Raw genomic sequence first — 14,452 nt, 5'->3', positions numbered from 1 at the left:
CATAATAAAAATACTTTTTAATAACATATAAACCCCTCGAAAGTCATATCATTGAACAGCTTGGGTCTGAGCGTCCACTTTGTCAAAATAGCACTCAGATCCCTTCGGTGGTTCGGGAATACTGTTCGAATAAAGTTTTGACCAGTCAGCCACGAGGTGATGCCCCAAAATAGTTCCATAGAAAAAAAGGCAATGACCGGTCATCTTTCGGGGGTTTTCACACGAACACCGACGAATGCTCCCCTTGGCTGCTAGGGAACATATACTCCCCCTGTTCGGTAGATCCTATCTCCCAAACGCCATTTGTTTAGGTGGTTGGGAAGTGGAACAGACAGCAGTACCACTTAAGCCCGGGTTCGGGGAGACGCGAGGCCGTAAACAGTTCCAGGCGTTCGACAGCCAAGTGCCGCTGACAGCATTCGGTAGACAAAATGGAAAGGGAAAGCATGTGAGTTTATAACCAATTTGCGGTTAACAGCCAGGGGAGGTCGAAGGGTTATAACAGGGTGATCACACACAGTCCTTTCGGGAGACGAACAAGGGGATACGGACAACCGAACACCAGGGAAGGGAGTTTGCTACATTCTACATTTACTTTACATTTGGACTTACAGGATTGTGTGGTAAAGTGTTAGTACTCCTCTTGGTCATTGGCATCTGCAGCACAGGGCAAGAGGAGGCAAATTCTACTTCTTCCCACGTGTTTGCTTGTGGGAACATATTCAGTATTATTATAATAGCAAGAATTGAGGGGGGAAAGTCGCTGATCTGGGAGCACAGCTGGCTTCACTGTGAATTCCTGATGAGTTAGGGAGAATTCTCCCAGGATTATTCATTGAAGCGTGAATACTCAGTAATTCAAAGTGGATTTAAAAATTTTAGGTCAAAATAGCAAAACTAGACCCACACAGCTATTTTAGTGGGAAAATTAAAAATTCAACTTGAATTCACTTTGAAATCCTAGCAACTCAAACTTCAGTAAATAGCTCTGAACATGGCATTGGACAATTACTGTCTAGACCTTAATAAATCTTCTAGGGATTGGCCTGTACTAGCCATCAGGACAAAACTGGCAAATGGCCAACCTGGAATTCTAAGATCAAAGGTGAATACCCCATGATCCCACTTCCCTCTTCCATTGTCCCACTTACATACCTCCCAACTGTGACATCCAGAAAATCAGGACACTTGTGGGCAGGGGATAAAGTGGGTGGGCCAGTGGTGTGATACTTCACGTACTCCACCCCAAAGGTGGTGGATCTGCCTGATAAACTGGCAGATCAGCCTGGCGTGAATGCAGGTCAACCTGGTGTGAATGTACGCCAAGCTGCTTGCCAATCCCACTATGGGTTTCAAAGCTTTCTGCAGAGTCCTAGTGCCGTGAACATAGTGTGAGCTTGTCCAATGATGCGTTCATGCTATTCTTGTTGGGGATATTTCCCTGGTGTCCCCAAAAGCAGGATAGTGGGACAGGACACACAAATCTTAATAGGGATAGTTGGGAGGCAAGCAAAAGCAGAACAAGTGCATCTTTAGAATTACTTGCACTGTGTTAAACACAAGACATTTTCTCCATGTGAGAGCTCTTCAGCAAGACTCTCCCAGTCTGGCCTGCTAGGGTTTATTCACTAAGTAAGGAATTGTGAAGAATCAACAAAGGAATTTCACATTTTAGGCCAAATTTTCTGAGCTGGAAAAATAGACACTGATAAATCTGTTAGTGTTTCATAAATTAAAATTATCATTATTCGTTTCAAAAACACAGACAGTCATTAGCATTCTCCACATAAAGACGGGTCCATCAGATTTTAGTTGAGGATCTTCTAAAGGTATTATTTTAATAATATAATCAGGTGTAAATGGGGAAGGAACCCGTGTTGTAGGGAATCTATGGGTATTATGAACAGCAATTCTAACCACGGAGCAGCATGTTAGCAATATGCCATTAGACTGTGCTGCTTAGAAAGATTCTGAACTCAATAAAGAACATTGATCAGTCTGATCCATCTTCAAACCTGCTACAAAGATCTTCCTTACACAATCTGTAAAAAGCTATAAAGAATTAGCCTATTTTTGCAATAATGATAGAGATGCTGCAATAACCACATTAATAAACATGTAACTTTCTACATAGGCAGGGCCAGCACAATAACTACATTGATAAACATGTAACTTTCTACATAGGCAGGGCCAGCACAATAACTACATTAATAAACATCTAACATTCTAAATAGGCAGGGCCAGCACAATAACTACATTCATAAACATCTAACATTCTACATAGGCAGGGCCAGCACAATAACTACATTAATAAACATCTAACATTCTAAATAGGCAGGGCCAGCACAATAACTACATTAATAAACATGTAACTTTCTACATAGGCAGGGCCAGCACAATAACTACATTGATAAACATGTAACTTTCTACATAGGCAGGGCCAGCACAATAACTACATTGATAAACATGAAACATTCTACATAGGCAGGGCCAGCACAACAACTACATTAATAAACATGTAACTTTCTACATAGGCAGGGCCAGCACAATAACTACATTAATAAACATGTAACATTCTACATAGGCAGGGCCAGCACAATAACTACATTGATAAACATGTAACTTTCTACATAGGCAGGGCCAGCACAATAACTACATTGATAAACATGTAACATTCTACATAAGCAGGGCCAGCACAATAACTACATTGATAAACATGTAACATTCTACATAGGCAGGGCCAGCACAATAACTACATTGATAAACATGTAACTTTCTACATAGGCAGGGCCAGCACAATAACTACATTGATAAACATGTAACATTCTACATAAGCAGGGCCAGCACAATAACTACATTGATAAACATGTAACATTCTACATAGGCAGGGCCAGCACAATAACTACATTGATAAACATGTAACTTTCTACATAGGCAGGGCCAGCACAATAACTACATTGATAAACATGTAACATTCTACATAGGCAGGGCCAGCACAATAACTACATTGATAAACATGTAACTTTCTACATAGGCAGGGCCAGCACAATAACTACATTGATAAACATGAAACATTCTACATAGGCAGGGCCAGCACAATAACTACATTAATAAACATGAAACATTCTACATAAGCAGGGCCAGCACAATAACTACATTGATAAACATGTAACATTCTACATAGGCAGGGCCAGCACAATAACTACATTAATAAACATGTAACTTTCTACATAGGCAGGGCCAGCACAATAACTACATTAATAAACATGTAACATTCTACATAGGCAGGGCCAGCACAATAACTACATTGATAAACATGTAACTTTCTACATAGGCAGGGCCAGCACAATAACTACATTGATAAACATGTAACATTCTACATAGGCAGGGCCAGCACAATAACTACATTGATAAACATGAAACATTCTACATAGGCAGGGCCAGCACAACAACTACATTAATAAACATGTAACTTTCTACATAGGCAGGGCCAGCACAATAACTACATTAATAAACATGTAACATTCTACATAGGCAGGGCCAGCACAATAACTACATTGATAAACATGTAACTTTCTACATAGGCAGGGCCAGCACAATAACTACATTGATAAACATGTAACATTCTACATAGGCAGGGCCAGCACAATAACTACATTGATAAACATGTAACTTTCTACATAGGCAGGGCCAGCACAACAACTACATTAATAAACATGTAACTTTCTACATAGGCAGGGCCAGCACAATAACTACATTAATAAACATGTAACTTTCTACATAGGCAGGGCCAGCACAATAACTACATTGATAAACATGAAACATTCTACATAGGCAGGGCCAGGACAATAACTACATTGATAAACATGTAACTTTCTACATAGGCAGGGCCAGCACAATAACTACATTGATAAACATGAAACATTCTACATAGGCAGGGCCAGCACAACAACTACATTAATAAACATGAAACATTCTACATAGGCAGGGCCAGGACAATAACTACATTAATAACATCTAACATTCTAAATAGGCAGGGCCAGCACAATAACTACATTAATAAACATGTAACATTCTACATAAGCAGGGCCAGCACAATAACTACATTAATAAACATGTAACTTTCTACATAGGCAGGGCCAGCACAATAACTACATTGATAAACATGAAACATTCTACATAGGCAGGGCCAGCACAATAACTACATTGATAAACATGTAACATTCTACATAGGCAGGGCCAGCACAATAACTACATTGATAAACATGTAACTTTCTACATAGGCAGGGCCAGCACAATAACTACATTGATAAACATGTAACTTTCTACATAGGCAGGGCCAGCACAATAACTACATTGATAAACATGTAACATTCTACATAGGCAGGGCCAGCACAATAACTACATTAATAAACATGTAACTTTCTACATAGGCAGGGCCAGGACAATAACTACATTAATAAACATGTAACATTCTACATAAGCAGGGCCAGGACAATAACTACATTAATAAACATGTAACATTCTACATAGGCAGGGCCAGCACAATAACTACATTAATAAACATGTAACTTTCTACATAGGCAGGGCCAGCACAATAACTACATTAATAAACATGTAACTTTCTACATAGGCAGGGCCAGCACAATAACTACATTAATAAACATGTAACTTTCTACATAGGCAGGGCCAGGACAATAACTACATTAATAAACATCTAACATTCTACATAAGCAGGGCCAGCACAATAACTACATTAATAAACATGAAACATTCTACATAGGCAGGGCCAGGACAATAACTACATTAATAAACATGTAACATTCTACATAAGCAGGGCCAGCACAATAACTACATTAATAAACATGTAACATTCTACATAGGCAGGGCCAGCGCAATAACTACATTAATAAACATGTAACTTTCTACATAGGCAGGGCCAGCACAATAACTACATTGATAAACATGAAACATTCTACATAGGCAGGGCCAGCACAATAACTACATTAATAAACATCTAACATTCTACATAGGCAGGGCCAGCACAATAACTACATTAATAAACATCTAACATTCTAAATAGGCAGGGTCAGCACAATAACTACATTAATAAACATGAAACTTTCTACATAGGCAGGGCCAGCACAATAACTACATTAATAAACATCTAACATTCTACATAAGCAGGGCCAGCACAATAACTACATTAATAAACATGTAACATTCTACATAAGCAGGGCCAGCACAATAACTACATTAATAAACATGTAACATTCTACATAAGCAGGGCCAGCACAATAACTACATTAATAAACATGTAACATTCTACATAGGCAGGGCCAGCACAATAACTACATTAATAAACATGTAACATTCTACATAGGCAGGGCCAGCACAATAACTACATTAATAAACATGTAACTTTCTACATAGGCAGGGCCAGCACAATAACTACATTGATAAACATGTAACTTTCTACATAGGCAGGGCCAGCACAATAACTACATTAATAAACATGAAACATTCTACATAGGCAGGGCCAGCACAATAACTACATTAATAAACATGAAACATTCTACATAGGCAGGGCCAGCACAATAACTACATTAATAAACATGTAACTTTCTACATAGGCAGGGCCAGCACAAAGGTTTCTGGCAACCTAGGTGAACTATTGGGCTAACAACTCCCCCACTGTCAGGTACCACAGAGAAATCATCGATATGGGAAATAGCTTGTATCCCTCTCAAGTATCCCCGTCCCATTTACATTCACACTACTTCACCACCCTTCATCTACCCACTCCTCGGGCCATTTGCTCCAACAATACTGCTGTACATGGTTTCATGATTTAGGAATATGGAAGTTTTGGTTCAGGTGTCAGTTTTCTAACAAATTAATTAAAACTGAGATAAACGCTTGCTGTGCTCTGTCCGTAAAGCACTCCTTATGGGTTGAACTCCGAGACTAGGGTTGGAGTAGAGGTGCTCAGTGGCTGAAGTGCATTGATATGATAGGACTCTGGGTGGGCGCAAGGAAGAGGAGTAGATGAGATTCCAGACTCCAGAAAAAGGACATGAACATCTAGAGCAGTGGTTCCCAACCCAGTCCTCAAGTACCCCCTACCAGTCCAGGATTTAGGGATTACCCAGTTGTGTCTAATGTGTTTTTAGAAAAGAAAAAAGAAAACACCTTAGACACAACAGGGTAATCCTTAAATCCTGGACTGGTAGGGGGTACTTGAGGACTGGGTTAGGAACCACTGATCTAGAGAAAACAGTTGTTGGGTGAAGCAAGAGATCAGCTTTAGCAAGGGGTTTTAAAATCGAGAACCAAAGTCAGCAAAAACAAATATTATATAGGTCAAGTGCTTAGTGTAAAATGTACGCAATAGGAAGGGAATAAATGAAAATTTAAAAACATAGCAACCTTACCCCATCTTTCATAACATACAAAGCCTTTCACATCTGTCAGCCCACACAGAAACTGAGTCATGGAAAATTACATAAAATAGTAGTACCTAATTCATGCAGTAATGCCTTTGACATTTGTTTGCTGGCCAGATTTATAACCAAATTTGACACAGACTCTACAAGCCCTAGGTATGACAATATGTTGAACTCCAAAGGCGATGATAGGACATCTACTATAGAACCTTCAGATGTGAGAACATAGTAAAAAACTAACTAACAGTCTTAGAAGATGCAAAAGAAGGACGCAAGGAATTTCACAAATTTTAATAATCACTTGAAGGAAAGATGACAGAATTTACACCAGGATCTTGGGCAGAACCATAACCAGATGTTCCAGGCTGTGCTTCTCCTGCTTCTCCACAGTTTAGACATCAGATTGACAGATGGACCCAAAGTTAAACTCTGGCTGAGACCATAGTTCTAGGATGGGTGTAGTGACACAGGACTCCTACATTAGGATGTGAGAGGAAACCTTGACTTTGAAGACTTTATTAGACCTCGAAGGGTTTAGAGGTAAAGCTGAACAAAAATAAGACCATCAATATTCTTCACATAGAATGCATTGAGGAATCCTGTCCCCCATGCCAAGTTTGTGAGCGGGTTCTGCTAGAGTCCATGTGTATTGTCAATGTATAGTCTCGGATTAGATATACATGGTTTTGGCCTGCCCTTGGTGGGGTTGGCATCTGAATTTAAATGATGTGGCATAGATTTCATTGTCTCTGTGGCTCATAGCTGCCATAGCACGGGGCATCATTTACAACCCATTAAGTGCTATTTAGACTTTAATCGAGATATTATTGCACCATCCCAAAACAAATGCATTAATGCTGATCTGTCACGGGCAGCTATATGTGCATGATTAGCATGTCTGACTATATGAACTAGCGGATTCCTAATGTCCTCTTATGAATATTTCACGTGTAACTACCCTTATATTATTATATCATACACATTTACTTTACTGGACATTAAAGCTAATATCAGTGCCGATCTGATCATAAACGTATTAATAAATCCGAGTTTCTCTAAAATGTTTTTAAGATGAGACCGGATCCTATCTGTTACCACCCTCTGCTTCTCTCCTATTTTTGTACCTCTCACACATTTTTTAATTTTTTTTTTACAATGTAAAGACAGCAGTCTTTTTCTGAGACTGTTCTTTGCAAAACACAGAATCTGCATTTTACGTAAAGGTATAGATTTGTATTGACCTCAATACAATTAAAAGAAGCAACTGTTACACTTTGCCACTTTTGGCCTTTTGAAGTTTTGGTAAATAATGGCTCCCATTCAGGGGGCACTAATCCTACAGAGCTTTGCAAGATCCATAAGCCAGAAGTTTCATAATGTATGGGTAGACATGCTGGACAATTTAACCCATGTTTACTTATGCTAATAATGAGCTATTTGTATAAGGCACTCAATAGATAAACCAATTAGCAAAACAAAAATCAACTTTATGAAAAGAAAAGGAAATGTTCAGACGTTGTAGCAAGTATTTGTTTAGATATTATTAGAGTAGTTGTAGTATTTTTTTTTATTTGTCTAAAGATTTGACCTTCATTCAAAAGATCGCCCTCTGCTGGACAGTTCAGTTGCTCATCTGCATACCACTGAACTCAGGGGGGACTTTAAATTGTGTTCCTTGTGTTTTAGTCTAAAAAATCAGGAACATCTTTGCAACTGAACACATCTGCTGCTAACAGTGGGGTGTGATATAATGTAACACAATGTTAGATTTTAATAGCATGATCTGGAGTCCTTAGTACCTCATTGCAAAAACCGGTGAGAGAACCAAGAGGGATTTGTGATAATGGAGAGACATATCTCATTGAGGTCGACCACAAGGATAGTAAAGGTGCAGAGTTTCTTGTAACTAGGCAACTGCACATATCGTTCCATACAAATTTATGAAGAGGTAAATCTACGACAGACATTACCATTAAGGTACCATTAGACATTAAATGCAAAGTCATTATATTTTATGCCATTTTCCTGGTACCTGCTTTATACAACAGTTCAAAACACAAGCACAAAATAAAAATGTTTCACCAGTTCAGGATATATAGAACATTCTTCTTGGATCACCAGTCTAAGGCCAGGAATAAATCATTCATCCTCACAGGACTTCAGTGCAATAGGTCAGGAACAAGAGTACCGATGTGGGCTAGGTGTCTACTAAATACCTACCTCAAATAATAAAATCCAGTTATAAATGGACCTGTCTGCTCTCTCAACCTACAGATGGGTATACCATCCCACAGCAACAATCATTCAATTCAATTACTATTGCCACACATGGTTTTGGCAGAAGTTTGTCTTAAATACATTCTCCCTCCAGACTGTGGTCATATTATTGTAGCGGAGCTGCAATATTAATTCCCAAGATCTCCGCTGGTATAGAAGGTAATCCAAAGTAAAGCGCTGGAAAAGAAGGCAATATCCCAAATTCCCCAGTAACCGGACGAAACACAGTTCAGGGAGACAACTGACAATTTTATTCACGGCTGTTAGCCTATGCATCCTCTCTATTCTAAAACCCACAAATAAATTTTTACACTAGGTTAACACAGCTATTTCAGACAACCTTTAAATGTTCTGCAATATGACCTAAAGTGGCTAGGTTTGCCACAATTATAATTAAAGTTAATACACCCATGGAAAAATTGAATGCACTGGTAAATAATTTTACATCTTCGTTTCATATGTAGTATGGGAACCCAGATCAGAATATATAGGAAACTCAAATGATAGGCTTAGTGTGGACTACATGCATGAATGTTTTTCCCCATTGACCCTTCCTTTAATCTTTCATATTTGCTTAAAGAGTCACTATAGGCACCCATACCACCTCAGCTCTTTGAAGTGGTCTGGATACAGTGTCCTTATTGCCCTTAGTCCTGCAATGTAAAAGATTGCTGTTTTTTTTAAATTTTTTATTCTTTATTGAAGAGATTTGGTTTAATTTGGGGGGGGGTTACAGAAAAGAAGGGTCACACAGGGTTAAAGCAAGTGCAGTGTATAATACATCTTGTTGTTGACATATGTCGCATAAGATCATACCATAAGATGTTATTGAGCATTTCCTAGCATAGCGTAGTAGGTTATTATCGGCCCCTTCATGACCTGGTGCCCGTGGGAAATTGGAGTATCGCCACTGTGGCGTGTTACTGCGCCGGGGAAGTGGGGGGGGGATTGGTGAGGGGTTTGATTCTTTTCCATTCCCTTACCCTTCGTGTTCATCTTCTCAGTCAGTTCAACGGGTCCTCGTGTGGTACGTGTATTACAATGTGGGCCCGGCATACCGGTTAGATTTGGTCGCCTTCCTGTTATTCTCATTATTGCGTTCTACAGTGTATTTGTGAACAGTAGTAGCTCACCTAATAATTTAGATTCCCTACTGCGGCTGTCCAATTCCTTCAATCCGACCAGAGAGTATCATATATCCCTATCCTACCAGTGCCATACAGACAATGCTCGACTCTGTTGTAGATTATGTTCGGTCTCATATACTGTTATTTACTTTTCCGTGTTTTTTTCTAAGATGCTCACTCACCATGCACTTCTCTTTGGTGCCCCTATTGGGGTGCTTAGCTTACCTCTTGTTGTGTGAGGGTGGGAGGGAAGAAGGAGGGGGAGGGTAAAAAGGAGGTAGAGGGGGAGAAGCGGGGTGTGTGCAAGGCGCACAGGGCGCACACGGCGGGCGGCGTACACCCTCCTCCTGTCAACGGTCTCTGTTCTTGTTTTATCTGTGGGTGTTTATTAATTAGCATATGTTTCCCAAGGCGGACAAATCTTATGGAATTTTTTTCTGTGTTCCTTATCTGGGCTGTCAGTTTGTCCATTAGGTAAGTATCGTTCACCTTCACTATTACGTCAGCGATCGTGGGCATGGTGTTTTTTTTACCATGATTGGTCCATGACCCGTCTGGTCGCCAGAGTGACCTTGTTAAGGAGCTTTTGTTCTCTCATGGGGAGTCCATCAGTGGGTTTGGATAGCAAGACGAACCATGGGTCCATAACTATTTGCTTTTCAAAGATATCTATCAGCAACGTCTAAACCTGCTTCCAGAATCCATTGACCTTTGGGCACTTCCGCCACATGTGTATGAACGTGCCCCTATCTCCGCACCCCTTCCAACATGTATACGTCATGGTTTTGCCCATTCTATGTAGCTTTACCAGTGTAGTGTACCATCTCATGAGCATCTTATAGGATTGCTCTTGCTACGGTAAACAAATCAAGATCTTGGCTGTTGCTTCCCATATGTCAGCCCAGTCCCCTCCCTCCAGCATCTGTCCCAAGTCAGTTTCCATTGGTTTATATATCTGGGGTCCTTATTGTCTCTTTCTGGGGCGCTGAACTGTGCATAAATTGGTCTTTCTGGTTAGTTTCTGATGTGCCCACCTTTTCGTAAAAGGTCATTTGGGCTGCTTTTCGTATTATGGGATCTTTGGCAAAATCCTTAAGTTGAATGTATCTGAATATGACTTTTGTTGTAAGAGGTGCTAGTGTTATAAGGCTATCTAATGTCCTCCTAAAGGTCTCATTTTCGTACATATGGAAATATCTTTGGACCCCCGTGGCTTTGATGCCTTGGAAATCCCATGCACTCAGCCCGAGCTCAAAGGCCTTGTTACGAAGGTACGGGCTCATCGGGGAAGGGGTGTGTTTTAAGGTGTGTCTAGTGGCCATCAGGTCCCATATTCTGATTGAATTTAGGATTGCCAGGCAGGTGGTCCGTATGGCTGGTCTGTAGTTTTTGGGCACCCATATCCAGAATTGGGGCAGGTCAGTGTTCATGAGGTGGGTTTTCAACTCGTCCCAGTGGTGGGATTCCACCTGAGAGTACCAAGTCACCACCTGGGCTAGTTGTGCTGCCAGGTAGTACAGGTAGAGATTCGGGAGACCTAATTCGCCCCTTGACTTTGCCGATATAGTACCTGTCGGGCCACCCTGTGTCTCCTTTGTGCCTAGATGAAGTTATCTATGGCGCTCTGCAAAGGTTTCAGGTCTTGTCTAGTTACCTTAATGGGAAGGGCCTGGAACAAATATAGCAGGCGCGGCAATAGGGCCATTTTGATGGCATGTAGCCTTCGTAACCAGGATATTGTTTTTTCCTGCCATCTCTTTGGATCTCTGCTAAGTGATGTGAGGCTAGGTGTGAAGTTTTCAGCATAAAGTTTGCCAGGGTCTGCTGTGAGTCTGACCCCTAGATATTTGATGTGGGATGTCGTGATTTTGATTGCGTGATTGGATTCTAGTCGGGCAACCGCCTCCGGGTCCATCTCTATGAGCATTGCCAATGATTCTTCCTGATTGATCTTATATCCTGATACGTACCCATACTGGCCTAATAAGTCCAGTAGCTGAGGTAATGAGTGTTGCGGGTCTGTGAGTGTTATCAGTATGTCATCTATGTAGGCGGAGACCATGTATTCCTCCCCCCTGGCCCTAAACCCCTTTATGTTTCTTGTTCGTGCGAATCTGGTAGAGAAGCGGTTCCAATGGAGGATGAACAGCAGAGGGGAAAGCGGGCATCCCTGCCGAGTGTCATTCTTGGGCCTGAAGGGGATCGGGGTCGATCCCGGCATGTTTGTTTGTGCTTTAGGGTCCGAGTATAGGGCCTTGACCCCTGTGATGAATGTTTTTTGTATCTGTAGGTATTCTAGAAGTGTGAAGAGGTAATGCCACTGAACCCTGTTGAACGCCTTCTCTGCTTCCAAAGAAAGGATCAGAGAAGGATTAGTACCCTCCATCCACTCTGCCGAACACCTTTACTAGGTTGGGGGTCAGTGTCTCCCGCGAGACCTTATAATAAGTGCCATCACTTAAGGGCAGATATTGCCTTATCCACTTTGTGTTCGTCTATAGGGACCCCCAAGGTCTGCATAATCTCTATGCCAGGCATCGGTAGCTTGATCTTGGAGATTAAGTTTAATTCCCTTGCTACCAGAGTGTCCATCTTATTGGAACGCTCATAAAAGAAACGTTTCGTTCAGATTAGATCCTTACCTAAGTCTTCCACCACCAGATCTCAGATCCTGTGCCGCAGCTCTCTTATTGGAACGCTCATAAAAGAAACGTTTCGTTCAGATTAGATCCTTACCTAAGTCTTCCACCACCAGATCTCAGATCCTGTGCCGCAGCTCTCTAAGTTCTTGTAGCCTTGTGTCTGTTTGTGCTTTATTTCCTCTTTTCTGAGTGCCTTATGTAGCTCGAATAGGTCTTCTGCTCTCCGTTTCTTGCGTCTCGTTGCTATTCTAATTAATGTTCCGCGTATGATCGCTTTGTGTGCTGCCCATACTATAGAGTGTGGGAGATCCGGCGTATGAGTAGTTTGTAAGTATGCTACCAATTCTCCTTGTATTTGCTTTAATACATCTTGGTCTTAGATAAGTGAGCTGTTCAGTCTCCATTTCCATGGGGGAGAGGAACCCGGTACGCGCAGTGTGACCCCAATCTAATAAAAATTGGTTGTAAGATTGATGCGTGAGGATTGGACCCATGGAACCCCTTCTTAAATTACAAGGAATAGGTCTGTTATCTACGCATTCCCCTTGTTTCACTATGGTCCGTTGCTGGGCATGGTGTGGAATTAAAACCGCCCCCGATTATGACCACCTCGTGTGACAGGGCTTTTCATTTATTAGGCGGACTTTTTGTCCGAGGGACGTATTACAGGCGTGTCTTACGGGGAGGTGGACAGGGAAGATTTAGGAAAATTAGGGTACGATGAGAATTCAGCAATAGGGGTTTTCCCTTGCCGAATAGGTATAATAGATTTAAAACCCGGTCTTATGTAGTGCCAAGCCGATCGGGGATGACCAATCCCTTCCACGGTGGGAGTAACCACTCGCGTAAAGGATATCCAGCCGCCCAGCACCTTGTCAACACTCCGGGAGGTGTAGTTAGTCAATATAATCCCTTTTGTGTTCTACATTTTAGTAACTTTTCGCAATTTGAGGAAAGAACGTTTAACATTAACTTTCAAACTTAAAGAGGCACTTCAATATCTGTCTGAACATTACTACCCTGTCATTTAGGGGTCAGTATCCAGTCAACCACATTCACCGTGTCCCCAAGCCCTACCCGCATCTGATAGTATTTGTAGTGTGTTCTGGGTGCCTTTCTATCCGGTGTGCTTTTGGGTCCTGTTTTGAGTGGCGTTTGGTTCCTATTCTGTGTTGATGGGTACCAATGCGTGCAGGGACCCAGTTGCTCTTTGGTGCAGAAAGGAGGGTCTATAGGGCCTAAAGCCCCCCTTCTTTACTGTGGCATCTATACCTCAGTGGCTTGTGTACAGTCGGTACTACAGTCCCTGCCTTGGCGTCCCATCCAAGGCCCCACTGCCGTTGCCCCGGTTGTCCACCTCAACTCCCCATTTCTCACCTCTGAACATCCCAGTATAGCATTTTTTTTTTTTAATTCTTTATTTACCGTATGCACAATATACATAGATATACATCACATTTGTAGAGACAGTAGCATGATCCAGTGTGAGTGATGAGCAAAGTGTTCAAAGTAAAGCATATGTTATTCGTAGCTTTATCAATATCTTCGGCACACTCGAAGCGTCCATATGTGTGCACGGTATCTCTCCCATTTTCCATTTACATAAAATTCGAAAAGAACATGAATGGCTGCAGTACAGGAGGCATCTTGTTGTTAAGTATGCATACATAATCTTATATCGTACATATTGCATAAGGCCCTTTTACAGCCCCGCCAGGGGGGATGCTGATTGATATAGTTGCATATACCTGAGAATATCTCTAAATAGTCGCGATCCCCCCCAGATAGGACGAGGCCCAGTCCAAGGTAGAGAAGAATGCGAAGTTAAAGCCATCCAGATGAGAAAGAAGTAGAGGAAAGAGAGGACAAAGAACAATACAGACAGAAAAAAGCGGGGATAAAGAAAAGTATAGAAAAGAGGGTCAAGGAGGGGGGTGGGGGGAGGGAAGGGAGGTATGAA

The sequence above is a fragment of the Pelobates fuscus genome, chromosome 4 (assembly GCF_036172605.1).
Source record: "Pelobates fuscus isolate aPelFus1 chromosome 4, aPelFus1.pri, whole genome shotgun sequence".
Lineage (NCBI taxonomy): Eukaryota > Metazoa > Chordata > Amphibia > Anura > Pelobatidae > Pelobates > Pelobates fuscus.
Note: the sequence above shows the minus strand (reverse complement) of the source record.